The following is a 27357-nucleotide window of genomic DNA, read 5'->3' on the forward strand; positions in this document are numbered from 1 at the left end:
ACTGACGGGCTCTGTGACCCAGAGGGGGAGGGAAACTCACTCTGCCATGCAACAGTATGTAAACATGGAATTTTATTATTTTTCACAAGCCATTATCTTCACACGATGACTTCAGGGATCCTTCAAGGAGGATAATTGATCACCTGACAAAGAACTTGTAGCATTTCCTTCTCACAGTAGAAGAGGAAAACACCAGCCATCCAGCTCTTTTGAGCAGAGAAGGAGCATTTTTCAGAGGAAACACTGCAAACTTTGTAACAACGGGAGCCCAGGGAAACACAAACGCGTCTCGCCTTCTTGACGAATAAGATTTAATTGGGAGCCTCCTCGTGCCGGGAAACAGGTTCTCCCGTGCGACGCAGGGAGAAGCCACAGGCCAAGCGTGAGTCTCGTTGAAATACAGCCACACGTTGGCCTCTTCATTATTCGTAAACGACCCTGTGACGGAACTTCACCGCTCCCCCGATTTGCAGTTAATTCTCTGTCTTTGCTCCCAATGCTGCTTGTGCTTCGTAATGACATCGTCCGTTCACCCCTCAGCGGGCGCAGATGGAACACAGAGGCCTGGGGTTACCCCCTCGAGGAATTTTCATAATGTTCACATGTCACGGGGGTACAACCCGCGAGTGCTGAGGTTGCTGGCCCAGAGATGCGCCCGTGTCTCCGGGGCCCCGCGCCAACCGCAGCCGGGCAGGCTCCGAACTCCCGGCCCCGCGGTGCTCGCCACTCAAGCCCCCGAGGCCGCTACTGCCGTTCGGAGCCCGACCCCCCTGTGACTCCGGACTCCGGACGCGTCCTGAGGCTTCTGCGCAAAGCCCTGCGCCCGACTTGGCCCAGAACAAGGCCCCGCTGCTGACTGAGCCCAGGCCCCTGCCGCCCACGCCGGGCTTCCTCGCTCAGCATTTCCTGACCCTCTGCACTGGTTTCCTCTGAGACGTGACCAAGGCCCTAAAACAGAGGTCCACCGTCCCACCCAGGCTCTTAGCCGGGAAACAGGCTGTGACGGGCAACGAGGAGGAAAACGAGAGGTCCAGACCAGCAAAGTTCCCTTTACAAATGGGAACATCCAAAAAGGCCAGTGTGATCCCAGTCATACCCCAGCTTCAAACCTTCCAGACGGCCCTCAGCCCTCAGGACGGAGCCCCAACTCCCACGGGACCCGCCCCTCACCAGACCCACCACCCACCGCTCACAGTGTTCCCCTGGTCCCGGCCACACTGGCCTCTCCTCTGGCCTTAGACACACCACGCTCCTGGCACCTGAGGGCTTTGCACATGCTGTTCCCTCCTCCTGGAGGATCTACCCCACCCCACCCCCAACCCCTCACCTAGTTACCTGCAGCCCACCTGTCAGGTCTCAGAAGAAACAGCACCTCCTTGGGGGCTCTGCTATGTTTCTCATCAGCCCCCAGCTCGTCCCAGGGCCCAGGTCTGGTCCCCAAAGCCCCTCCCATGATGCCATGTGTCTTTCTTTCCCAGCAAGGACCACATATAATAACATGAGGTCCTTATTATGTGAGGATGACCCAAATAGATAAAAAGGCGACTTTAGGCGAATCCAGTTAATTTGGGTACCAAAGTTCCACAGCAAATATTTGTGAGGTATCTAACCAACATTTACCTGGGATTTACTGCAGGCCAGATCTGTTCTCCGTACTCTACGTATATTAAAGCAGTCAGTCCTCCACACCATAGATACTGTTATTATTATTCCCATTTTACAGATGGGGACGCTGAGGCACAGGAAGTTTTCCCCACTGGCAACTGGCAGGGGAGTTCCTGTTCTCAACCACCTCTTCTGAGCAAAGGCTTTATCTAGAAAAATGAAACTAACCTTGATGGAAAAATAAATTTAATCTCATGTGTAACAACTCCCAGGTGATGGTGGGAAATGTACCCCAATTCTCAGAGTAATCCAAAAGAATCAAACACTGCTTCCGTGATATTTCCGATAGAAGTGCAGGGCGTCCACTGCCCTTCCCTCCAGGTTTGACTTCCACGCTGATCAAAGGAGAGTCGGGGCCTCTGGAACCTCCCCAGGGCCTCGCCTGTCCCTGGGGGTCGGTTCTCCCCCGGACAGCCCGCCCCCTCCTCTGCGCCAGGGCTTCTCCTCTCTGGTGTTAAGGGCCTGAATCTGCCAGATCCTCCTTGGCTGTGACCTCGTGGGTGAGGGTCGCCCGCGGCCATGTGGTGAGGTGTGCCAGCCCACCAGGGCCCCCTGGTGCCCCCATCCTGTCATCTGCCATGAGACCCCTGGAGGGGACCCGCCTGGTCACTCGCACCCATGCGTCGCAGAGGACGGCCAGCTCTCACAGCCTGCTGTGGAATGTTCAGGAATTTCACCACCTGGTCGCTGGGGATCAGCCGGCAGGAAGATTCACCCCTCGGAAACCAGCAACTGCTACAAACCAGGGCGATTTTCCCCTGGGGCCCGGGTTGACCAGCAGCCCCTGCGGTCACATCTCTGGCACAGCCCTGACCTTGGGGTGGAGACCCTGTCATCAGAGTTGGGCTCACCTTCCGTGTCCAGACCCCAACTTTCCCCGGGGCAGTGGTCGTGAGCCCCGAAACTGCTCTGCTGAGACCCCTCCTCTCCCCAGCACCTTCCTGCGGGAAGGACAGAAACAGGTCTGGGAAGGGCGCCTGGCCCTCGACCCTGCAGTGACAATCATTTCAGCTGCTTTCCATAAATCAAGAAATCTTCCATTTTAATTCGTTCATCAAAGATATTTTTCCTTTCTGAGATGTTGATTTGGTTCCTTTTTTTAGTTTCTTTGTCCGCGTGGCAAGTAAACAGCCAACTGCCTGAATGTGGAGCCTAGTTAGTGGAGATGCCTTAATTGGCTAATTTGCTTAATCTCTACGAGGGAGCGCAATCAGAAGGCATCTCAGCAAAAGTGTCCTTTCCTGCCCGGGCTGCGGGGCCTGCAGGGGGGCGGGCAGGGGAGGGGGGCCCATGCCCCACCCGCTCACCCCGACTAGAATCCCCGAATTTTCACACGCCAACCAGCCACACAAGGCGGGAGCCTGCGTGCCAGCCCAGAGGCTGAGGACCACTTCAGATGGAGGAGGAAGCCCCTTCGTTTCTGCCAGTGGGAAGGCAGGGGGAGGGCTGTGGATCCCTGGGGAGCTCAGGCCAGGGTCAGAGCTGCACCCGCACCAGCCCCGCCCACCCCCTCAGGCCTCACCCCGCAGGCCACGCCCCCGGGGCCCCCCTCCCTGCGGGGCTTCCTACCAAGGGGTACCAGGCACAGGGGGAGGGAACCCGCTCCCCTAGACTCTCCCTCTGGGCCAGGGCGGAGCTGAGGTGAGAGGTCCAGATGGCCTTTCCAGGTTCAGCACCAAGGACACAGCCCCTCCCGCTCCCAAGCTCTCTCTGAAAAGCAGGTAAACCATGGTCAGCGTGGCGTCTGTCCCGACCGGATGGGGGCCCCCAGATGTGGGGTGACGATCAGGTGGAGGCCAACGGCGCAGGCAGAACAAAGGGGGGACAAGTTTACCGAGCACACGAAGAGCACAGTGGGGCGAGACAGCAGAGGAGAGGCTGTCCGCCACCGGGCAGTGGATGGGAGTCGCGTTTAAAGCGGAAGGCGAGGGGGGATGGAAACGTACGGAATCTTCTCTGTTTTGGTACCTGCGCCTGCTTGTGAGCAGCCCGTTGGTCAGTTAGGCTCTGTGGATGTTTTAAGGTGGGTGCATCTGTTGGGACTGTCAGCATTCAGCCCGGGCAGCGGCTGTGGGCCGCTTTCCAGCTTCCATCACTCCAGCCCAGTGCCACAAAGCGGCCTCTGCGTTCACAAGGTTCACAAGCCCTGTTCAGGTAGATTTCACCCTCTTTCCTTATGACTAATTGGCTTCGTCATATTCCTTCCCCGGACATTATGGCCTGAGATGACCAGTTTTTATTTTGTGGTCACCAGATAGGTTTCTGACCTCTCTAAGCCTCAAGGTTCTTGTCTTTTTAAGGCTGTTGTTAGAGGGGCGCCCGGGTGGCTCAGTCACTTAGGCATCCGAGTCTTGATTTTGGCTCAGGTGGTGATCTCACAATTTGGGAGTTTGAGCCCGGCGTGGGGCTCTGCGCTGAGCCCTCTCTCCCTCTCTCTGTGCCCCTCCCCTGCTTACTGTCTCTCTCTCTCTCTCTCTCTCAAAAAGAAATAAATAAACATTTTTTTTTAAAAAAAAGGTTGTTAGAAACAGATGAGTAATATAGAAAAAAGTACCTGATACAGCACGCGCTCAGTCGTGTTGACCTGTCAATTCCCGCCTCCCGTCTTTCTTTCTTTCTCTTCACCCTTCTTTTCCTTCCTTTCCTCCCTCCTTTTCGGCCTTATTATCCTTCTCCTGAATGACAGAGAGACAGGTGCTGCTCAGATCTGTCTCGATTTAACCTTTAGTTGGTAAAAGCAAACAGTATATAGATTCCTCCTGTCGCACAGCGACAGCCGTGATGGGAGCTATTTTTACAGGGCAGGCGAAGGGCGCGGGCGTGTCTCTGACCACAATTCCCGTCTGTGTCTGACTGACTTGATTTGAGTTTTGTTCTCCTCAACTTACTAGTTTGAAAAATGCCAAAGCTACTGGAAAGCTTAACGCATCGTACGTGAACATCCGCTCACCCCATCTCCTCTATCTCAGTCACCAGCTGCTGACACGGTACCGGCCTGTTTCAGTGTCCGTGTGTATTATTTATAATATATGTCAGGATTTCCCCCTGCACCCCCCCCCGTTTTTGTGCCCCAACATTAGAGAGTATGGTGCAAACAACGTGATATTTCATGCCTAAACTCTTCAGAATATATGTCACTGAAAAAAAAAAAAAAAAAAAGATTCTTCTACAAAGTGTCCAAACCATTTTTACCCTTGTAACATTTAATGTTGATGCAGAAATCTGGTTCAATATAGTCCAAATTTAGAGCTTTTTTCCCCTAATTCTAAGCGATTGTGCATTGCCTTTAACTCAGCTGCTACAACAAGGCTTTTTGTCTTTCATGATTTCGCCTTTTTTTTTTTTTTAAGATTTTTATCTTGGACCAGAAAGCCAAGAAGTACTCAGAGGATGATAGGACAAATCAAGGAAACAGAAACTGGAATAAATCAGTTTGGCTCCCACTGCCACATCTAGGAATATTTACACATGAAAAAATGAGGGTAATGGATGTGAATACATGGTGTGAAAAAAACAAGGCCCCACGAGTCCATAATGACACCGAAATCGGTGGTTAGGAGAGAGCGTTCTTCTTCACGGAAGGAGGGAAGCTGATCAATGCACTGTCCCCTCTGACCTCACCCGGGGGTCAGCACAGACACTCCTTCTTTGAGCTCTGCCCTGTGCCCAGCCCTGGTCTGGTCCCAGAAATGCACAGAAGGAACCTTGGCCTCCAAACACGGAGTCAAAGCTCCGGAGTCTGTGTCACTGGGGTCTTGGGCATTTGGACCATCTCCGGATGTTTTCCAGATGATCGCAACTTCTCCATCGGAGGGATAATACATATATTTGTTGCTTCCTCCTCCTGAGCAAACCAGGCGCTCTGGTTCCAGAAAAAGACGGTCGCTAGAGAGGCTCACTCGGGAGCAATCTGCGGGCTCCTGGTGGTCCCATCAAGCGAGACAGCCGGGTAATTGGGACGATGCCCGTCACGGCTGCCGTCAGGATCCATGGCGGCAACGCCATCCAAGGGCATCTCTCAGGAAGCATCACCCCAGCACCCGCCAGGAAAGGAGGCTTGCGCAGCCGGTCCGCCCGAGCCCCTCTGACACTGACGCCCGACCTGACCCCAAGCAGCAGCGGCTTCAGAGGCAGCAGGCATCGGGGTGACGTCTGCAGAGTGGTAGAATCAGAGCATTTGCTGCAGCACCCAGCTCTTCGAGGACTAAGCGTCAGCTCGGCAGCCCAGGAGAGGGTCTCGAAGGCTTCGTTCCTTCATTCCGCAGGCGTCTCGGGAGGGCCTGAGATGCGCCAGCGACAGCTGAGGCCCCCAGGGAAGCGGCCAAGGCCCGGCCCCAGGAGGGGCCTCGACGGAGGGAGACACACAGCAGGCAGTGACAGCCCAGGACAGTGAGCGCAGCCCCCGGCCGATGCCATCTGCCCCCTCGTTCCTTGACACTTGCCCCTCGGTGGCCTCTCTCTGCCTCTGAGGCCTCCGGCTGCAGGTCACAAGCTGACGTCCCGGAAAGCAGCCCTGGCCAAGGACCGGACGGGAGCTGGTGGAGCACCCGTCCCCCCGAGGCCTGTTCCCCACCATCTCCCACGGGACCCCGGGGGGACTGAGCCCCGCACCCGCCGTGGTCACCTGCTCACCGCCCAGCAGGGTTGGCGCCATGATCCTTCTCCTTCCCGTCTCCCTTCCCCGCAAGAGCTCCCTGGGTCTCCTCCAGATAAACCGCTACACTCACACCCAGTCTCGGGGTCAGCTTCTGGAGGAATCCAGCATAAGGCCCTCGGTAAGGCACGGAGTTGTCACGTGGCGGTGAGTGGCCTGGAGATGTGTGGAGTAGGAGCGGGGGTGGTCGTGGAGGGAGGGGGCAGGCAGAAGGAGCCCACGGAGGAGGTGACGTTGGAGCAGGTGCCCCGGAGGTGAGGGAGCAGCGGTGGACACGTGGGCAAAGATCGGGGGAGAACAGAGCAAAGGTGAAGACCCAACAGGGGAGCACCAGGCCTGTCCCGGGAAGAGCGAGTGTGGCAGGAGCAGGGGGAGAGCCCCGAGAAGCACGGAAGAGATGAGGGGGCCGGAGGGGCCAGGGAGCGCTGGGCCCTGTCCACCAGGTAAAGGGCTCTGCACAGAGCAAGGCGGGGAGATGGCAGGCTCGGTGCATTTGCTTATGCTGTTCCTTTTAGCTAGGATGCCCTTCCAGCACCTCTGCGTGTGCAAATCCAACTCATCCCTCAGGGACCATTTAGCCTGCTCTTGCCACCCCGAAGAGCCCCCGTCACCACTTCCCCATGAGCTTCCCAACTAGACAAGAATCCGCCTCCTGCGAACAGCCACAGCACTCCACCGAAATTCCTGTCCTCTCTTGTAGATTACAGTTATTTCGAGAAAAAAGTCCTGATCGATAGGATCTTTTTGACCTGAGTCCCCAGAATTATTACAAAGTGGTAAAGAGCGACAAGGCCATCGGAGTCCAGAAGTGTCCACTGATGAACGGATCACTTATAAAATTGATCCCCAGAATCCACACTGGCAGGTTCACAGCAGCACCTGTCTCCCCTCTATCAGCCACCCCACGTCCTCACAGGCGAGTGTTCCCGTGGATGACACATAAACACCCGCCCACATAATCCAAGTAAATGAAAACAGAGTGCAACGTGGAAAAAAAAAAAAAACACACCTTGCAACAGCTCCAGCCTTTCATGACTTTCATAAAATTGATGTCGGTGAGAACAGCTCACAAAGCCAATTGACGCCTGAAGGCAGGGCTGGGAGACCGAGTGATCATCAGCCTGGCTGACGGGTGCTTTCAAAGAGAACTATTTGTCTCTGAAAGAATGCAGAATCCTTTGGGGGAAATCGACGAGCCCTGAGATATTTTCCAAAACAAAACTTCCTTTGCTTGAACTGTGGACATTAAGTATAAGGTGGAGGAGGGTTAGAGGAAAACGACACCCCCAAATCAATACTCTCTCCATTCTCTGTTGTATCAGCGCGCCGTTGCAAGTGAAGCATCACTTCTGTTAAATGTAAGAAAACACGCTTCCTTTAAAACTTTCCACTTGGGTTTTTTTTTTCCATGTTTATTTATTTTTGAAGCAGAGAAAGAGCGTGAGCTAAGGAGGGGCAGAGAGAGAGGAAGACACAGAAGCCGAAGCAGGCTCCAGGCTCTGAGCTGTCAGCCCAGAGCCCGACGCGGGGCTTGAACTCATGAACCATGAGATCATGACCTGAGCCAAGGTCAGAGGCTTAACTGACTAAGCCATCCAGGTGCCCAACATTTATTCATTTTTTAAGGGACAGAGACAGAGCACGAGTCAGGGAGGCCAGAGAGAGAGGGAGACACAGAAGCCGAAGCAGGCTCCGGGCTCTAAGCTGTCAGCACAGAGCCCGACGCGGGGCTCGAACTCACCAGCTGTGAGATCATGAACTGGGCCAAAGCCAGATGCCCAACCAACTGAGCCACCCAGGCACCCCAAACTTGGCTTTTGAAGTTAGGGTCTCAAACATGTTTCCACCAGATCTGTCCTCTTTATTTGGAGCAGTGGAGTCCCTGTCTTCAGTACATTCATTTAGAGGGACATATTCTGTGTCTCCCTCTCTCTCTGACCCTCCCCCGTTCATGCTCTGTCTCTCTCTGTCTCAAAAATAAATAAACATTAAAAAAAAAAAAAAAAAAGTCTGGTTCAATTCACTTGGCCGAGAATGAGCTGTGTAACAAATGATGCCAGCACCACGGGTTAACGATTTGTAGGAAAATTAAAGTTAAAATGGATTCCATCCCATGCCTTATGAAAAATTAAATTCTGGTGCCTTATTAAGACTTAATTATAGGGGCTGGGTGGCTCAGTTGGTTAAGTGTCTGACTCTTGATTTTGGCTCAGGTCATGATTTCATGGTTCATGAGTTTGAGCCCCATTTCGGGCCCCGTGTGGCAGCGTGGAGCCTGCTGGGGATTCTCTCTCTCTCTCTCTCTCTCTCTCTCTCTCTCTCTCCCTTTTTCTGCCCCTTCCCAGCTTTCTCTCACACGTGCTCTTAGAGTAAATAAATAAACTTAAAAAAATAATTACAGGGGCTCCTGGGTGACTCAGTCAGTTGAGTGTCCATTTCTTGATTTCAGCTCAGGTCATGATCCCAGGGTCATGAGATCGAGCCCCAAGTCTGGCTCCACATTGAGCATGGAGCCTCCTTGGGATTCTCTCTCTTTCTCTCCTTCTGCCCCTCTCCCCGACTCACAGTCTCCCCCCCACCTCAAATGAAAAAAAAAAAGACTTAATTATAAAGAATGCAATTAAAACTTTATACGAAAATCTAGGCTAATACAAATACAATATAGCAGTTGGGGAGAACTCACAAATCAAGAACAGGAATTCTAGGAATCAAAGCAAAAAAAGACATTTTAACATTAAAATTTTGCACGTCATAAGATTACATCAAGGAAATCTACATAAAAACTAGAAGTCTGCAAAATTATTGGTAAAGCAAATGATAGAGAAAGGGTTCACTTCTAGAGTATACCAAATGTTCTTGGAAAGTAACCAGAAAAAGGAACAAAGGTTATAAGGAGACCACTCCCAAAAGAGAAATCCTAACAAGGAAAATAAAAGAAAGAAAACAAAGAAAGAAAAGAAAGAGAGAAAACAAAAGAACGAAAGAAAACAGCCGAGAGAAGGAAAGAAAGGAAGGAAAAAATGTTTGAATTCACCAGTAGTCAGAAAATTTCCCATTCAACTCTGAGTTATGACCTATCCCTGTAAGACTGGCAAAAATTTAAAAGGGCTATAAATCCCGTTGTTGGCTGGGCTCTGGGGAAAGCGTACTCTCCCACAGTCTGGTAGAAATGTGGAACCGTACCGTCGTTTCTGAAGGTAATCTGGCAACATTTAATAAGATTTAAAAAGTGCAAACGCCCTGTGTATACACCCAGCTCTTGAGCTGCTGGAAATCTATCCTGCCTGTGCCCGTGCGTACAGGAACATGTACTGTGGCATTGTTCCAGTGGCACAGAACCAGAAGCAAAACAGATCCGCATTTCTGGGAACTTCGCGAATATATCCAACACGAAGCATATTGCACAGCCTCTGTAAAGAATCAAATTTAGAGCTACACAGGAGGGCTCAAAGGTGTTTCTACAAAGTATTAAGAACAGCGGGATGCAGAAAAATGCATTATATGGTGCCATTTTTGTAAAACAATGACTCTCCCCCCCAAAATGCCCTTGTACCTGTGTGCGTGTGTGTGTGCGTGTGTGTGTGTGTGATGCACTTTGTAGGATTATGGGATTACACGAGTAGAAAGAAAAACGTGGAAGCACACAGGCTAGTCCTGCTTTGTCTTGTTTTTTAGTGCAGGCTCTGTGTTGATGGAGACACAGACGTGAGGGGGAGGGAAGAGAGAGGAAAGTGACCACAACAGGCACCGTGTACCATCCATTCCCATGGGTGCACACGCGTGTGTCTATACATTCGATGCTGACAAACACCAAACCACCTGGATTCGGGCAAAAGAAGGTGACCCCAAATCTTTACCTGCCTGAGACATAGAGAAGGTGGTGGTGAAGGGAATCCGAGCCAGGTCTCCAAGGATAAATAAAATGCTGACAAACAAAGATGGCAGTAAGAGGGGAAGACAGACAGAGTTGCTGACAAAGAAATCCTTTTAAACCAAAAGCCTATGTGGTGGGCAAAATTCTAAGATGGCGCCTGAGATTTCCGCCCCCGGGTGTATAACATCCTCCCGCTGAGAGTGGGGGGGACTTGTACATACAGTGGGCTTTCACTCCCAAGCCTACATTATGTTTTATGGCAAAGGCAGAGGGCTTTTGCGGGTGTGATTAAGGTCCCTAATCAGTTGAGCCAGAATTAATCAAAAGAGAGATTATCCTAGGTGGGCCTGACCTAATCTGGTGAGCCATTTAAAAGAGAGCCCTGGACCTCCCTGGAGGGAGAAATTAAAACCCAGAGAGATGCTTTCCTGCTGGCATTGATAAGGTAAGCTGCCATGACTTCTGCAACTGTAAGAAAATTGATTCTGCCAACACTTCAGCTTAGATGACCCTGTGCCTTAGATGATATTCCAGTTCCCACCAACACTTTGAAGCCTTTTGAGACTCCGAGCAGAGGGTCTCAAAGTTGGGATCTCTTTTCATATGCTTTTTAAACATATGTATTTCTTTTCATGGTCACCTGCTCCTCTGGCAGGTAACACTGATTTTCCATTAACGGTGATGATATAAAGTTGCTTTTAAAAATAAGCTTTATTGGGAGAGAATTTGCATGCAGTGAAACTCAGCAGTTTTGTTTTTGTTTTTGTTTTTGTTTTTTTTGATGTTTATTTATTTTCGAGAGACAGAGAGACAGAGACAGAGCACAAGCATGGGTGGGGCGGAGAGGGAGGGGGCACAGAATCTGAAGCAGGTTCCAGGCTCCGAGCTGTCAGCACAGAGCCCGACTCGGGGCTCTCGAACCCACGAACCGTGAGATCATGACCTGAGCTGAAGTCAGACGCCCAACCGACTGAGCCACCCAGGCGCCCCGAAAAACACCAGTTTTAAGTGAGCAACGTGACGAGTTTTGACAAGTGATGCAACCATCAAAGAAGTCATGGTATAGAACGATCCATCACCCCCAGAAGGCTCCTTCCTGCTCCATTGCAGTCCCTTCATCCCCCCCGCCGCCCCGTACCAACGACTTGTAATCATTACAAATCGTTTTCATTTCTTTGGGATAAATGCTGAGGAGCGAGATCACCAGGTCAAAGGGTAATTGTGCGTTTAGCTTTATCGGAAACTGTAAAACCATTTTCGCAAAGTGGCCATGCTACTTGAACTACTGCCAGTAACGTAGGAGTGTGCCATTCTTCCAAACACTTGCCAACACTTGGTCTGGTCGACCTTTCTAGTTTTAGCAATACTGTTGGGTGCACAGTGGTATCGCCTGGGGATTTGGCTTCTCGTCTACAGAGAGGTCAAAGCATCTTTTCATGTGCTTCGTTGCCATTCATGTATCTTTTTGGTGGAAATGTCGGTTCAGATCTTTTGCCCTCTTGAATCACGTTGTTTTATCATCTCTATATCGGGGTGGCCCCCGGAATCTCCACCATCTGATGTGACTTCCATTATTGCATCACACTGCATGGAAAAGGGACTTTACAGGTGTAGTGAAGATTACTAATCAGCTGACATTAAAATAGGGAGACGGTCCCCGAGTATCCAGGCGGGCCCCCAGAATCACATGAGCCCTGAAAAACAGACGACTAAGGTACAGAGATTCGAAGCATGAGGACTTGACCCGCCATGACCTTGACCTGACCCGGGAACCCTAAGTTCCCGATGAGAACCACGGCCTCTGCGGATACCTAGGGTATCCTTTTAGCTGTTAAGACCCTTGACGGAGAGCTACATAACGCTGGATTTCTGACTTACAGAACTGGGAAGTAATAAATGGGTATTGTTTTAGGCCATTTAATTAGCGGTAGTTTGTTATGCTGCAGTAGAAACGTAATTTACCATCTCTGTATTAAAAGCAAAAAAAAAAAAAAAAAAAGTTAATTTAAGAGATCCATATGGTTCAGGAAAAACGTGAGCACATTTTTTTGTGTGTGTGAGCGGAATTGAAGTACTTACCCATGTATTTACAACGCAAACAAAATGCCCTCGTGTGAAAAAACACAGCCCACCCTCCACCCTCACACACCCTCCCGCCCGGCCCTGGAGACGCGTGAATTTCCGACTCCGGTTTCCAGACTCTCTGGACCCGGTTTGAATTTTCCTTCTCACGGCTCCCCAGCTAGGAAGGACCCGGAAGCTGGGGGCTCTTCATTCAGAGGGAATGGTCCTGCTCTCATTTCCAGATGACGTCATCCCCGAGGCAGCCAAATCTCTAATGGGGAGGTGTTTTCTTCTTTTCTTTGTTGTTGTTGTTGTTGTTTTCCTCCTTAGACCCAGGATCCAATCCAAGCCATGTTTGCTTCCCCAACATGTTAACGCAAACAGCCTGCTTTGCAAACTAAAGAGGCACATGCTACCTTAATTACACGGTTGCTATTGAAACACCCGAGTGATAGACAAAACCCTCCATTTGGGAGGGAAATGAGTTGTACACAAACAAGAACACATTTCATCTTGAATTAAAATCTCCGACACTCCCTTGGCAGAGAACTCTTTGGCGGTTTCTCTTCCTCTCTTCGCAGTGTTACCCCCTCCCCCCCCACGGGAGATTTTCTTGGCAGTGGGCCGGGCTTTGAGGCCCCGAGGCTTCTCCTGTAATCCCCCTTCTGGCTCATTCTCTGGCCTTTGTTGGGGCCACTTGCTCCAGGCCGCCTCGAGCCCCGACCGCCCTCCCCAGCCCTGTCCCTTCCTGTGCGGTCCCCTCCCCCAGCCCCTAAGGAGTAAAAGTTGTCAGGTCTGGGAGGAGCCGCCCCTCGCCCCCCCAGGCCAGGGCTCACCAAGGTGAACGAGTGATTGGACGTGATGAATAACAGTGCGCCCGAAATGCAACTCGGGGAAAGTGCTCGCTTTAGCCGAAAACTCCCAGATTTATTGCCGAGTGCCACAGATAATGAAATCATCAATCTTCCACCGACTTAAAAAGGGAATCTACCACAGCAAGTTTAAACCGGGCAGTGGGGAAAAGCCCAGCAATTCAGGCTCTAGGATCTCTCTGTCCCCCCCCCCCCCCCACCAAACACACACACACACCTGCCCTGTGCCCTGGGGACTATGCCCAGTGGGTGCCTGGCCCCATGGTCTGCCCTGGGGTGGAGGGGCTACCAACACCCTGACCCGCCACCCACAGGGGCCCAATGGTCCCCAACCCCCAAACTCACTTAGGCTCTGAGAATGGGCGTCTGTGACTGAGGACATGGGACAAGGTGAAAATCATAGCCTACAAAATATGCATAGACCTGCTCTCACCACCTCCATGAACAGCATCTGGCTCGGACCAGCACAGGCTACCAGGCCTCCCTGCTTGTGACTTTGCCTCTATCGTCTATCCTCCCCGCTGCCGTGGGAGGGATCCTGCCAGGACTTCGGTCCGATCACGACCTCCTACCTTTATCCACACTTCCAGGGCTCCCAACTCCCTCAGAGGAAAAGCCCTCCCCATCCAGTCCCCCCCCCCGCCCCCACCCAACCTCTCAGACCTGAGCATATTCAGTTTGCATTATCCTCCTGCGAGAAAAGCACCCTGATGATGATACAGGGTTTCCCAAAACGCAGCATATCCACCTCCAAAGACTATCTGGATCCTTCTCAGATGAATGTTGCTTATTCTCAGAGCAAAGAGTATTTGATGCGCATCGGCCCAAAATAAAACTAGCCATACACTGATGAATAGAAAGCTCAAGTAAATAGGGGTGCCTGGGTGGCTCAGTCAGTTAAGCATCTGACTCATGATTTCAGCTCAGGGCGTGATCTCACGGAGCCCTGCTGTGAAACTCTGCACTGGGCATGGAGGCTGCTTAGGATTCTCTCTCTCCTTCTGCCCCTCCCCTGCTCGTGCTCTCTCTCTCTTGAAAGAAAGAGAAAAGAAAGAAAGCAAGAAAGAAAGAAAGAAAGAAAGAAAGAAAGAAAGAGAGAAAGAAAGAAAGAAAGAGAGAGAGAGAGAAAGAAAGAAAGAAGAAAATTCAAGTAAGTAGATTTAAAGGAAAATTTTAATTAACAGAAGAGATAGTATAAGGCAAATGATAACGGTCACGAAAGTAGCTCGGGGATGCCTGAAGTTAGGGAAAGGCTGTTGCAGTAGAAAAATCCCAAGTCTGGGTGTCTGTGGGCTTGCAGGCACACCCTCCCTCTGCCACTTGCTGACCCCGTGACTTTGGGCACCCCGAATGGCCTCCTGGGCCTCCCGATCCTCGTGTGCGACATGAGGAGGTTATGAGGGCTCTGCGGTTCCTTGTCCTTCAAGTCCAAAGACAGAGGGTGCTTGTGTCATGAATTCCAAAGGCAACACCTGGACCAGGCTACCCCACAGCTCCGGCTGCGGAAGGGCCCTTTCCGTGCCTGGTCACAGCCCTCCCTGGGCCTAAGGACACCCCACAGGGCCGCCCCTACCTCTCTGTGTTGAGTTAGGCGTCTGTCACGGCAGCCAAGGGGCCTTAATGGATAAAAGGGGCTCTAGACCCTCAAGTCTTCCTGGCCCTTTGTCCAGGATCCCCTCCCTCGACCTCCCATCTTGCCCACCCAGCCCAGGCCACCTGTCGGCTCCCCACAAGCCATCTTTTGACCTCCCTTCTCTCATGCATGGCTCGGCTGCATGCTCCCCGGGACAGGCACACCTGAGCCACTCTGCCCAGTGTGGCCCCACTTCCCCAGGGAGCCCAAAGTGGTCTGGATGCTGTCATTGCACCCAGCACGGAGCTGGGGGGGACCCGAGACTCCTCCTCCCATTGTTTACAGGGCGGGGGGGGGGGGGGCACCACATGACCACGTGGTTCACTCAGCCCAATGCGCTGCACCTTCCTGTGTTAACATCCCATCGCCCCCGCTGGCACGGACACTCTTCAGGTTTGCAGCAGACGGTCCGGTCATTTCCCACCACACAAATCACCATGGGACAGCTTTAATGATACATGTTGCATATTAAAGTACACATTTTATGTGTCGAGGGGTGAGCCTCAGAGCTCCCACCTTGCTGAACTTTGTTTTCCACATTAGAACATTCTAAAGAACGCCTTAGAGTATCCACCAACGTACTCTTTTACGTTTATTTTATTTTATTTTTGAGAGAGAGAGAGAGACAGGGCACAAGCTGGGGAGGTGTAGAGAGAGAGAGGGAGACACAGAATCCAAAGCAGGCTCCAGGCTCTGAGCTGTCAGCACAGAGCCCGACGCGGGGTTCGAACTCACGGACCGCGAGATCGTGACCTGAGCCGAAGTCGGTCGCTCAACCCACTGAGCCACCCAGGCGCCCCTCCGCCAATGTAGTCTTAATTGTAAATCATAGTTAATAAATTCTAGTGTTCTGAGCACATCTTCGCAGGATCTATGCAGCATGACCTTGGATTTGTTCTTGACTCCTTTCTCCCTTTCTCGTCATTTTCAACTGATCAACAAATCCAACCCGCTCTCCTTTCAAAATACATCCTCAACCCGACCTCTCCTTCCACCTCCGCAGTCCCACCCTGGACCTGGGGACCTCCTCTCTCCCCGGGATTGTGTGGAACCCCCTCACCGGCCCCCTGTCTCCATCTCGCCCACTACAGGCCACATGGCACATGGCAGCCACATGGACCCTTTCAAACCTTCGCTGGACCGCGTCCCTCCCCAGTGGCTCCAGCCACCCCTGAGGCAAACCCAAGCTCCTCACCATGGCCCACAGGGCCCTGCTCTTGGTCCAGAATCTTCCTAACTTTCTGACTTTATCCCTGGCCTCGCTTCTCACGCTCACTCCTCTCAGGAGCACCTGCTCCCTTGCATACATTCACACGCCCTCAGGTGCCCTCACTGGGACGTCCCCCAGATGTCCCTGTTCCCTGTGTCTTAGCTCAGCTGTGACTTCACAGAGTGGCTTTCTCTGATTGCCTGGGATGTCCCCCTCGCTCATTCACTCTCCTTTTATCCCGCATGCCAATGACATTCCCGCTTGGCCACGCCGGTCCTCCGCCCTTCTCCACTTGCTCTGTGCCCCGGGACGCCGACCTCACACAGGCTCCCTGTCCTCAGCTCCCCCTGGATTCTGCCCGGTGAGCACTGGCCGGAAGTTGAGGACAGGATCAGAGAGAGCTGGGACGTGGATGTCTCGCCTCCTCCGTGCTGGGCTGTGGCAATCCTCAACACCCACAGCTCCCGCCGGGCCCGCGGCCCCGGCTGCAGTTCAACCCGATGTCCAGGTACGCGGCTGTCCCTCCTCTTGCCCCACAGGTCCTGGACGGCTGGGGCTCGTATTTATTTGTATCTTATCTGCCTCTCTTCTAAAACGCAAACTCCCTGAGGCAGAGACCTTGTCTGTTTTGTTTCCTGTTGAATCCCCAGAGAGCACAGTGCTGCTTGGCTCCTGGCAGGGGGCTTAATAAATACTTCCTGAACAAGAGAGAGACGTCCAGCCTGTGGTACTAGCTTCCAACGTTCCCCCACCCCCCCCACCCCCACCCCCCGCTCCTGACACTCTGCTATCCCCTCCCATATTTGGTGTGTATGACCAAGTGTCACTTCCAACATTAGGTGATTAAAGGCTTCAGCTTCTCTCCCTGTCTCTCTGTGTCTCTGTCTCTCCACCTGTCTCTCTCTGAAGCCACGTGGCACAGAGGCCCGTGTGGTGAAGGAGTGAAGCCTCTGCCGACAGCCACGTGAGTGAGTCTTCTCCAACTCCTGCCAGCCTTTGAAGACTGCAGCCCCAGGGCACGACTTCCCCGCAGCCTCCTGGAGATCCTGAGCCAGAAACCCCAGCTAGCTGCTCCCAGAATCCTGACCCTCAGAAACCGTGCGAGGTAGCAGATGTGTGTTGCTTGAAGCTACTAAACTTGGGGTGGGGTGGGAGTAGGTATTTGTTACACGGCAACAGGTGACCGATACATGGCCCTAACTTGGTTTACCTTCCTGTATCTCTGAACGTAGCCCTTGTGCCAAACCCGCCGAGCCTGTGATCAAGCACGTACCGCCTCCTGCAACAATCTGGAAACGTTCAGCCCACCTCCCTGCTGAGCCTGGCAAGACAAGATTCCATCTTCTGTCCCAGCCTCGGCCCCAGGCCTGACCCAGGAGGGGGGCGGGGCTTTTCAGAGCTTGATTCCCAAGGTCACCTTGAGCTTTGCCCTTCCCGAGTCCCAACGCTGTTGCCCGTTGGCTTTCCTGCAGCTTTGAATACAAGGAGGCCAGAGACCCGGGGGAGCAAAACAGACGTTCGCATGAGTCGGAGTCTCTGGGGGTTCGGGACGCAGTACAATCCATCCCACGGCGGCGTTCTTCATATAGAAATTTGTCTTCACTTTGAAGTGAACAAACTTCTTGCTTTACCTGAGTTCTGCAGACTAAGAGGGTGTGTGCACTTCTCTCCTGGCATCACGTGTAACCAGGGGGCCGCAGTAAGGAGGGAAAGGTCCCCTTCTTCCACGTTTGTTGCTGAGAAGGAAGTGGCTAAGCACCCTTACTTCAACTGCACAGGCCACGGCGGGCCCCGCCCTCCCTCACTGCCTGCCCCTCCCATCCCACCAAACGTAAACCCTCGGGCAGTGACTTTTGATAAAAACATAGGGATCATCGTCGTTTCCGTGTTGTTGTTGTTTGTTTGTTTCTTTGTTCAAACCAGTATGGTTGGGTAGAATTTTTAGTAGGAGAAGAGAACACGGAGATTCGGCGAGCAAAGGGGTGCAGAGACAACAGAAGATACGGCTAGGGGTGGGGGAAGATGGGGAGCCGAGAACAGGGTCGAGGACAGGGACGGGGAGGGAACGAGGCCTCGGGGCGCGGGCCAAGGACAAGGAACCTCGGGCGGCCAACAGATTGAAGATTTGCTGGTGCAGGGAGACACATGAAGCAGTTTTCAAGGATGCGAGGTCATTAAAGCAAGTTACCAGGGCTCCCAAGAGACAGTGGGAGTAATCTAATGAGAGAGGCCCCGACGTTGCAAAACTCCAAATTAATTCTTTGCTCGGCTGTTCACAGGGGAGGAAGACAAAGCAATTGCCTTCAGAAACCATAATGTATTTCCTTACTGGGGCAAAGTGCACCGGGGGCGGAGCGGGGAAGCTGGGACAACGGGGACTGGAGCTTACTTGCTCTTGTGGTGGGAGCTTCTCTGACACGTGAACTGTAGGGCCAGCTCAGACCTGTCCCTTGAGCCCTGATGACACCCTCCCGCGAGTCCTAGCCAGTTCGTGCCTTCCAGGAAGCAGCACTCAGGCCACAGCGGCCATCCCGGGGTGTCGTGTGTGTCCTACGTCCCCACTGTTGGCCGCCTGGCCCTCTCGCTCACGAGAGCTGAGCTCCTGCCTGCTCCGGCCAACTTCCCGGGTGGCTTTTCCTCCGGTGGTTAAAACAAGTAAGTCCGTCCCTTCCAGATTTCCTGCACCACATTCCGTGGTTTGGAGTATTTGCTGCCCAGCTGGGTAGAATCAAGATGAAATTAAAACCTAAAAACACAGGGCACCTGGGTGGCTCAGGCGGTTGAGCGCCCAACTCTTGATTTTGGCTCAGGTCATGATCCCAGGGTCGTGGGATCGAACCCTGCGGCGGGCCCCGTGGTAGTGTGGAGCCTGTTTGAGATGAGATTCTCTCCCTCTCTCTCTGGCTCTCTCCCTCTGTCCCTCTCCCCCGCTCATGCTCTCTCTCTGAAATAATAAAAACAATAAGAAGCAATTAAAAAAAGTTCTCCTTTCAGGAAATACAGTGTGTAAAACTACACCTTGAACACCCAAGCAGAACGGCTGGGAGGGGCCGAGGCTCTCTGGGGTCCAGAGGATTAAGGTGCCGCTCGGAGAGTATATGCATACGACCTGGGTTTACTGGCCATGCCGTGTCTCCATCTGGAGCTGGGTACTGGTGTGCATTCGTCACCTTGCGATGGTTCATCCAGTTTGCGTTTGTGATCTGGGCCCTTTTCTTATGGAGGTTATACTCCAATATATTTTTACTCCAGGGGCGCCTGGGTGGCTCAGTCGGTTGAGCGTCCGACTTTGGCTCAGGTCGTGATCTCACGGTTCGCGGGTTCGAGCCCCACGTCGGGCTCTGTGCCGACAGCTCGGAGCCTGGAGCCTGCTTCCGATTCTGTGTCCCCCTCTCTCTCTGCCCCTCCCCTCTCCAAAATAAATAAATGTAAAATAAAATAAAAATAAAAGTAAAAAGGTTTTAATATATTTTTACTCCCAGGGGGATTTGGACTGAGGAAGACAAAGACATTTTTTTTTTTTCAACATTTATTTATTTTTGGGACAGAGAGAGACAGAGCATGAACGGAGGAGGGGCAGAGAAAGAGGGGGAGACACAGAATCGGAAACAGGCTCCAGGCTCTGAGCCATCAGCCCAGAGCCCGACGCAGGGCTCGAACTCACGGACCGCGAGATCGTGACCTGGCTGAAGTCGGACGCTTAACCGACGGCGCCACCCAGGCGCCCCTACAAAGACATTTTTTATAGGTGAGCCACCACCTGCCAGGGGCCCCCGGTCCCCTTTCTCTAGGGGATCCTCTCTGGCCCTTGCTTCTCCAAGCTCTAGTTCTGGGCTCACCTCCTGCCTTCAGCCACCTTGTCACATCCCAGTTAGGGCAGCTGGACCGGCAGGGTCTTCCAAGGACCTGGCTGGGCTGGCATCTCCCATGCCGGAGTTCCCCGTGGCCAACGCTCTCCTTGCTCCTTCCCATCATGGGGAATCCGGAGAGTCTTGTCCCAACCACTCCAGACGGCGTACAAGCTCATCACGGGCCCTACCAGACCTCGGATGTCTTTGGTTGGGATGGGACTTTAAGGAGACGCGTCCGCCCTCTCAAGCTCTCATCCCCGGCCTGCGTATCCCAGAGGCAGGGCGGAGCTAGCACCCAAACCCTCTGGGATGGGTTAGAAAAGTTGAGGAAATACTTAGAGCCCAGGCGGAGGAGGAGGTCAGCCCCTAGTTTGCCTGCCTCTAGCTGCTCGCCATGCTGGGGTCAGAGCCACCGCACCCAGCTCCCGGCGCACCGCTCTCCTGCACAAGAACCTTCCGGCTCCTGAAGTGGAAAACTGCATTTCCTAACCTGCATTCCTACTTCCCTAGCTCCTCTGAAAACTCATCTTCTAGACGCTGACCATGTGCGTTTTGGATTTGGGCCCTTATCCTTATTAGTTCCCTCTCCCTGCTTTGTCCTGGTTTATTTTGTTCCTCTTTCCCCCCTATTTTTATGATTTCTTAAAAAACTTTTTTATGTTTATTTATTTTTTGAGAGAGAGAGAGAGACAGAGTGCGAGCAGGGGAGGGGCAGAGAGAGAGGGAGACACAGAATCCAAAGCAGGCTCCAGGCTCCAAGCTGTCAGCACAGAGCCCGACGCGGGGCTCGAACCCACAGCAAGATCATGACCTGAGCCGAAGTCAGACACTTAACCGACTGAGCCACCCAGGCGCCCTCCCTGCCATTTTTAAAGAGCTTTCTTCCAAGTCCAGCTTAGCTATGTCCCCGGTTCAGATACGAACTCTTCTCCCTTTCACCGTTTTCTACAAATATCATTTTCGTTTTGATTTCTGCTTTGATCCGGGAGTTATTTGGGAAAGGAAGCCTTCCAGTACAATGCCCCCGTCTTCAGTGCCCAGCCCAGCGAGCTTTGACCAACGTGTCCACCAGGGTAAGCATTGCTACAGCCAGGATACAGAGTATTTCCAGCGTGGATATCTCTTTATTATTTGTTTTAATGTCATTAGATTATGATCAGAGTATAGCCCGCAAAAATCTTTTGTTTTAATTCCGTGAGGGCTTCCTTTGTACACGCCCCCCCCCCACAAAAAAAAAAAAAAACAGCACATAAAAAAAAGGAGGGATTTGTAAATTATATTTAAGCATCAAATAACTTCTGTCTGGTGTGCATTCACCTCCCTCACTCACCTCCACTCTGCTCCTAACATCGTCTAGTCCTCTTTCTATGAAGCCAAAATCATGCTGCAGTGCTGTGAGGCCTTGCTCTATACGCCCCAGCCCCCAGCCCTAGACCGTGGCCTCCCGGAAGGTCAGGGCCACTTTGTTTTCAATGCGACTCCGTGTGGTAAAGATTCTCTATCAATACTCCCCACCTACAGCTGAATCCAGGAGGCCTGGCCTGTGCCCTAGAGAACCACCTGGCTGGGTAGGTAATTTAGAGACCCCAGCCCTGTGCTTTGGGCCTCCTCTCTACAGTGGCTCAATCCGTCTTATAGTATTTCCATTGTTCTTTAGAGAGCCTGAATTATGAAGGGAAATCACTTCTAACACGACCCTGTTGACTGAAATAAGTAAATCATTGAAATCATCACATCTTTCGCGTTTCAGGGAAGGGGCTGAGAGACAGGGAGTCAATGGATTCGATCCCAGCAGCAGCGGCAGGTGGGTGGAGAGGGTCCCTGGCCCCGGGGAGCAGGGCGGTTCTCAGGGCTGGCGAGGCTTCAGAAATCCAATCCCGGGCACCTCACAGGGGACAGGTGGGGCTGTCGCTGACCGTCGCTGCACCCCTTTCCCTGAGCTGGCTCCGGGGTGCCTGCCTAGAGACTGGCATGTGGGTTCAGCAGATGGAGACTCAAAGTCTCCACTTGACCCTCAAGCTCAGCCTCAGAAGGATGCATTGGCCACCTGCTGGGGAGGAGCATCTGGGGGTTCAGAGGGAGGGGGCAGGTGACACAATGGAACAGGCCCCTGGGTCACATGCTGTCCCATCTGGCTCGGTTGTCTTCTATCCCTTCTCTCCCAGGGCCACGTGGACTTCAACGGTACCCACCTGACCCCTCCACCCCCGGCTGTGTCACCCTCAGAGTGTCTCCCCGTTGTCACCCTTGGAATTCCTGACCGTGGCCTCAGGCCCCTTCCTGCCCACCTCCAGCCTCCTCTGCCCTCTCTCCACACTGCTCATCCGGCCTCCTCTCTTCTCGGGCCTGGGCGATGCTGCTGTCCCCCTCCCCGCACCCCCGGAAGGCTCCTCTCCCACGCCGCCCAGCCCCTCCTCCCTACCAGGGCCTCCCAAATGGCAAACATGAGGAGACGACAGGGCCGATGGATGTGGTGTCCGGTGACACTGAATCCTACAGTGGTTCCTCTCCACTTCTTCCGATTCCCTCAAAGACAACCTCGCGATTTGCTGCTAATCTGCCCTCAGCCCCTCTCTGGGCCCGGCTCGTCATCCTCTGCAACAAAGAAGGAACAGGCCTTGGGCTCACAGCAGAATGCAGCCCCTCTGTCCAGGCTCGTTGTGTTTATTTCTATGGTCACCATCCTTTTTCCAGCAAGAGGCGCTGACATGGTTTTCTTTCAAGCGACAGTTTTTTGGTGAAAAGAAAAATAGATTTATTTAAAGAAAAACATTAAATAAAGGAGCATCCTGCCGATGTATGAATGTGGGGAAAACAGAGCTAATAGCCAGCGGGTAACTAAAATTAGGTAAACGGTTGGGAGGGGGGCGTTGGTGAAACGGGTAAAGGGAGTCAAAACGTACAAACTTCCACCTGTAGAACTTAAAAATTCTCATCACGAGAGAAAAAAACCCACTTGTTGTAACTATGCGTGCTGGTGGATGTTAACTAGGCTTTTTGTGGTGATTATTTTGCAATGTACACATGCATCAAATCATTACGTTGGAACCAAAAGCTAATATAATATTACATTTCAATTATGTCTCAAGAAAACAGGGAAAACAGTGAGCAACAGTCAGGAGCTTGGGCTGGGATGAGACGGCATTCCACAAACCCTCCCCCCACCCCCCCCCCCACCCCCGGCCCAATCAAGTCCCTTCTCCTGCCCCATCCTCAGTTTTCTCCTCTGTAAAATGGGAAAACAGTCCCCACCTCATGGAGCCCTCGTGCAGAGAAGTGAGCTCACGCGGGAAAGGCCCAGGCGCAATGCTGGCGTAGAGCGGACAGCCGGGGAGTGGCCGTGATCATCCTGGCGAGTGTCGCGGGGAGAAAACACCTGTCACCAGCGGGGATGAGAGAGAGGAGCTTCCGTAGTGTGGGAAATGATCTCGAAAAGCTGCTCGGGTGTGCCCGTGTGGTCCCAAGGCTGGAAGAAGGCCACACAGCAGGCGCTGGGGAGCTATACGCGGATGGTGGGCAGCAGTTTGGGGGGGAGGAGGGAGGAGGGGCTTCGGGGGCGCTAGGCTGCACCTCCTGACGCTGGGGTTGGCAGACGTGGCCAGGGGACCGGGGCATCCACAAAATCACCCAGTCGCCTGCGTGTGTGCCCCCACGGGGTCACCAGGAAAATGTGCCCATCCCAGCGGCCTGTGGCGTGGAACCTGGGGGAGGAGGGACAAGGAGGAGTCCGAGCCCCGCGCGCCTGCGGGACTCCCGCAGGAGCCGGAAGCGCGTGACAGGTGCGGAGAGGACTCCGCTGGCAGAGGCAGGGGGTGGGGACGGAGGGGCCGCGCAGATGTCAGCCCCGAATCGCGGAGACCCCCGGGGACGGCCTCGGACTGACCTCCCACGGATGCCGGGCCCGAGCAGGCCGCCAGCCCCCAGCCCGGCCTCCTTGGAGATGCTCTGGGCCCCGCCAGCCCGTGCGCTCCGGGCAAACGTCCTGGGAAAACAGCAGGCGCCCCTCGAAGTGCGGCCCCGGGCCCAGGACAAACGGGAGAGGGTTTCCCTCCTTCCGTGAGTTTCCACAGCCAGGCGGCAGAGACAGCGCTGTCCATCCACCACCTGTCCGCTATGTTCCTCGAGCTTGACAGTCCCTGTCACCATCACTGGTGGGACACCGCCCCCCCCCCCCATACCGCAGAAGCTAATCGATTATTGGGAACTCTGGATGGAGTCAAGGTTTATCTCGTTAAAGAAGTCCTCCCTTCGGTTCTCACTTCTTCCTCAGTCAGGGCCTGAGGCAGCTCTTTCTGGAAACTTCCACTTGCCTGAGCCAATAAGCCCCTTTTTGCCTTGACCTGTGGGTTTTCTTTGTAATTTGGCAATTGAAAACATTTCTAATTCGTAGAAACCGGAGGAGGCAGGCGGGCACGGTTACCTATCAACTGTACAACTAAGGAAACGGAGGTCCTTCCACCACCTAACCCTGCATTCTCGTTCTCTCCCAGCCAATGGAAAGAGAGAGAGAGGCGGTGCTCACACCCCAGTGGCCACCTTAAAGTCACAAGGGAAATGTGGTCTTTCTTCCAGGCAGCCGGTTTCCCTGCTACAGTGAGGGACACGGAGGGGGACCGTGGGGAGGGCCCCACGGTCTGTGCCACAGCTCGCCAACCCCGTCCCGTCCCCCGACAGGGCAGCCGTGAGTGGGGGACAGATGTCCTGCAAAGCCGACACCGGCGTGACAGGCCCTCTTTATCCCCCTGGCCAGGTCATCCCGGTGGGACGACAGCACTTACATCCGGGCGTTGGATCGAGCCTTCTGCAAATGGACCGGCCAGGAGGAGCGAGGCAGGGAGCGCTGACGGGAACGTTACCCACAGGGGCCTTTGCCGCCTTCCTGGGACTCCCGGGAACCCCGGGGCCTTCCCGGGTGCAGCCGCCCCTCCCCAGGCCAGACGCCGGAGACAGGTGCCGAGGTGAGGGGCCCCCCCCGGGGCTGTCACCTGCATCGGGTTCGAAACTTCACCTTTTCAGCAAGAGGCTAATTACAGCTCCCGAGTGAATGCATGGTCTCCGGGCCCAGCAGTCTGTCACCTGCTAAAAATAGGCTGCCTTGTGTTCTCGCCTCCACAGGTGCAGCTGAGTTTGGGGAAATATTGCCGTTTTCGGCACCGGTGCCAGCGGGAGGTGGCTGACGACTCACCTCTCAAGAAGCAGGACCGGACCCAGGATCGCCCCTGCCCCTGGCCCACCCTGCCCCTGTGTGCAAGGACCCCTCAGACCGTCACATGCTAATCGGCCCCAGGGCCAGGAAGATCTCGGCCCAGGACGTGAGCTTCCGAGGGGCTGACCCGGGCTGTGTGACCTCACAGATGGGGGGCAGGAGGCGCCCACCGCTGTAAGTTCCCAGGACTAAGGAGGACCCAGCTCTCCCGCGAGCTCTGTGTCCAGGTGACGGGCATGCAGGGCAACCCAGGGCAGCAGGGTTCGCCGTGCCGTAGAGACGCGCCGTGCAGCCCGCAACGCCCAAACGACAGGATTCTGTTCGGCAAAGGGCACCCAACCGTAGGCCTCACGCGCTGTGAGCGTCTGATTGCCTGATCCCCGGAAGTTGCGTTTCCATCTTTCTCACGCACGGATGGAATCGCTGCCGAGCTCCTCGGGTCCCTGGCGTGCGTTTCTGGTGAGCAGGTCGGGGACAAGCCTCGGACGGCTGCTCCGGCCCGGCCGCGGGCGGGTCTGGCTGCACAGAACAGAGCGCAACGTCTGGCTCACGTTCAGCTGCAACCCGGCCTCCCGGGAAGGGCCACCTCTGCTACAGTCTCTGGTCTTGTGGGCTCGCGTGAGCGAGGAGAAATGTCTCCACCCAGGAATCACGGCTCAAAGCCCCTCACCTTCCCGCTGCAGGTGGATCCCCACGTGTCACGTGAAGCTGAACGCGGTCCATCTCGGGTCGCAAGGCCACAGATCTGTCCGTCCTCGCCTGGAGACGGACGCCCAGGCCCCACACCTGCCGATACGCCAGCCCTTTTCCCAGGCTCTTGGGAACTCGGGTGTTTGCTCCAGCCATTACATTGACATTCCAGTGGCAAGAAGGCACAAAAGACAAAGAAGGGAATGCCCCCTCCCTTTAAGGACATGTCCCCGAAGTTGGCCACGATACTTCCCCTTCCTTCACGCTGCCTAGGACTAAGTCACATGGCCATGCCTAGTTGCAAGGGAAGCTGGGAAACATAGTCCTCACTCTGGGTGACAATACACACAGCTGATAATCAGCAGTGGGGGACACTAAGCTTACGGAAGACCACTAGCACTTCCTGCCGTGGCTGTTTACTGGCTATTTGACCCCAGGCGAATTATTGGGACTCTTTTCTTCACATCTATAAAATAAAATCCAAACTTACAAGCTCTGGCTCCTGTCCATCTTTCCAGTCGCAGTTCCGCCCACTCTCCAACCGACTACTCGCTTCGTTCCTAGAGCACTGGGCTCCTTTCTGTGTCTCAAGTGTGCCAAACCCATCCCTGCCACAGGGCCTTTGCACCTGCTGCTCCCTAAGCCTGGAACGGTCTTCGGATCATTTTTTTTTCATTGCAGGAAAATAAACATCACTTACATTTATCACTTTCAAGTGTACAATTCAGCAGCATTAGCACTTCCACGACATGATGTTATCTTCGTCACCAGTCCTCAACAGGACGCCTTTCACCTTGCAAAACCAAACCTCTGTCCCCGTTGAACAAGCTCTCCCCGCTCCCCTTTCCCCCTTCCCCTGACCATTCTGCTTTCTGTGCCTATGAATTTGGCTGCTTTAAGCACCCCACCTAAGTGGGATCATACAGTATTTGTTCTTTGGTGACAGGTGTATTTCACTTAGCATCATGTTCTCAAGATTTGTCCACGTGATGGCGTGTATCAGATTTTCCTTTCTTTTTAAGGCTCGGTAACATTCTGTTGTACGGATGAGCCACGTTTTTGTTTATGCATTCATTCACCTCCCACTAGTTTCTGCTTGCTGTATTCCTTTCTTCAGGTCTCAACTTTTTACAGACAGCCATCCCTAATGAGAGCAGCCCCCTGTCCCTCACTGTCACATCAGCCCCCTGTCCCTCACTGTCACATGTTATCTTCCGCTACTGAGTACGGTCTGAAATGACATCACTTATTGGCTTCATCACCCATTTTCTGTCCCTGCCTCCTAGATGTGGCCTCTCTGTGTACGGGGACCCTGTCCTTGCAAACCCAATGCCTAGGATAGAGTCTGGTACATAGAAATTCCTTAATGAATGTTTATTGTGGGGCGCCTGGGTGGCTCAGTCGGTTAAGCATCCGACTTCGGCTCGGGTCATGATCTCACAGTCTGTGAGTTCGAGCCCCGTGTGGGGCTCTGTGCTGACAGCTCAGAGTCTGGAGCCTGTTTCGGATCCTGTGTCTCCTTCTCTCTCTCTGCCCCTCCCCCACTTGTGCTCTGTCTGTCTCAAAAATAAATAAAATGTAAAAAAAATAATAAATGTTTATTGAATAAAGGTATCAAAGATGGGACTGAGGTGCAAA

The 27357-nt window shown here is 53.5% G+C and overlaps 1 long non-coding RNA gene across 1 annotated transcript; it reads left to right on the top strand.

The window, feature by feature from the left end:
* The first annotated feature begins 16468 nt into the window (after positions 1–16468).
* LOC123579629 lies at positions 16469–17852 on the top strand. The gene is made up of 3 exons (XR_006702861.1): positions 16469–16480; positions 16882–17086; positions 17205–17852. It is a non-coding gene; the product is annotated as an uncharacterized LOC123579629 (long non-coding RNA).
* The last annotated feature ends 9505 nt before the right edge of the window (positions 17853–27357 follow it).

Source organism: Leopardus geoffroyi, chromosome A3 (assembly GCF_018350155.1).
Source record: "Leopardus geoffroyi isolate Oge1 chromosome A3, O.geoffroyi_Oge1_pat1.0, whole genome shotgun sequence".
Taxonomy (NCBI): Eukaryota; Metazoa; Chordata; class Mammalia; order Carnivora; family Felidae; genus Leopardus; species Leopardus geoffroyi.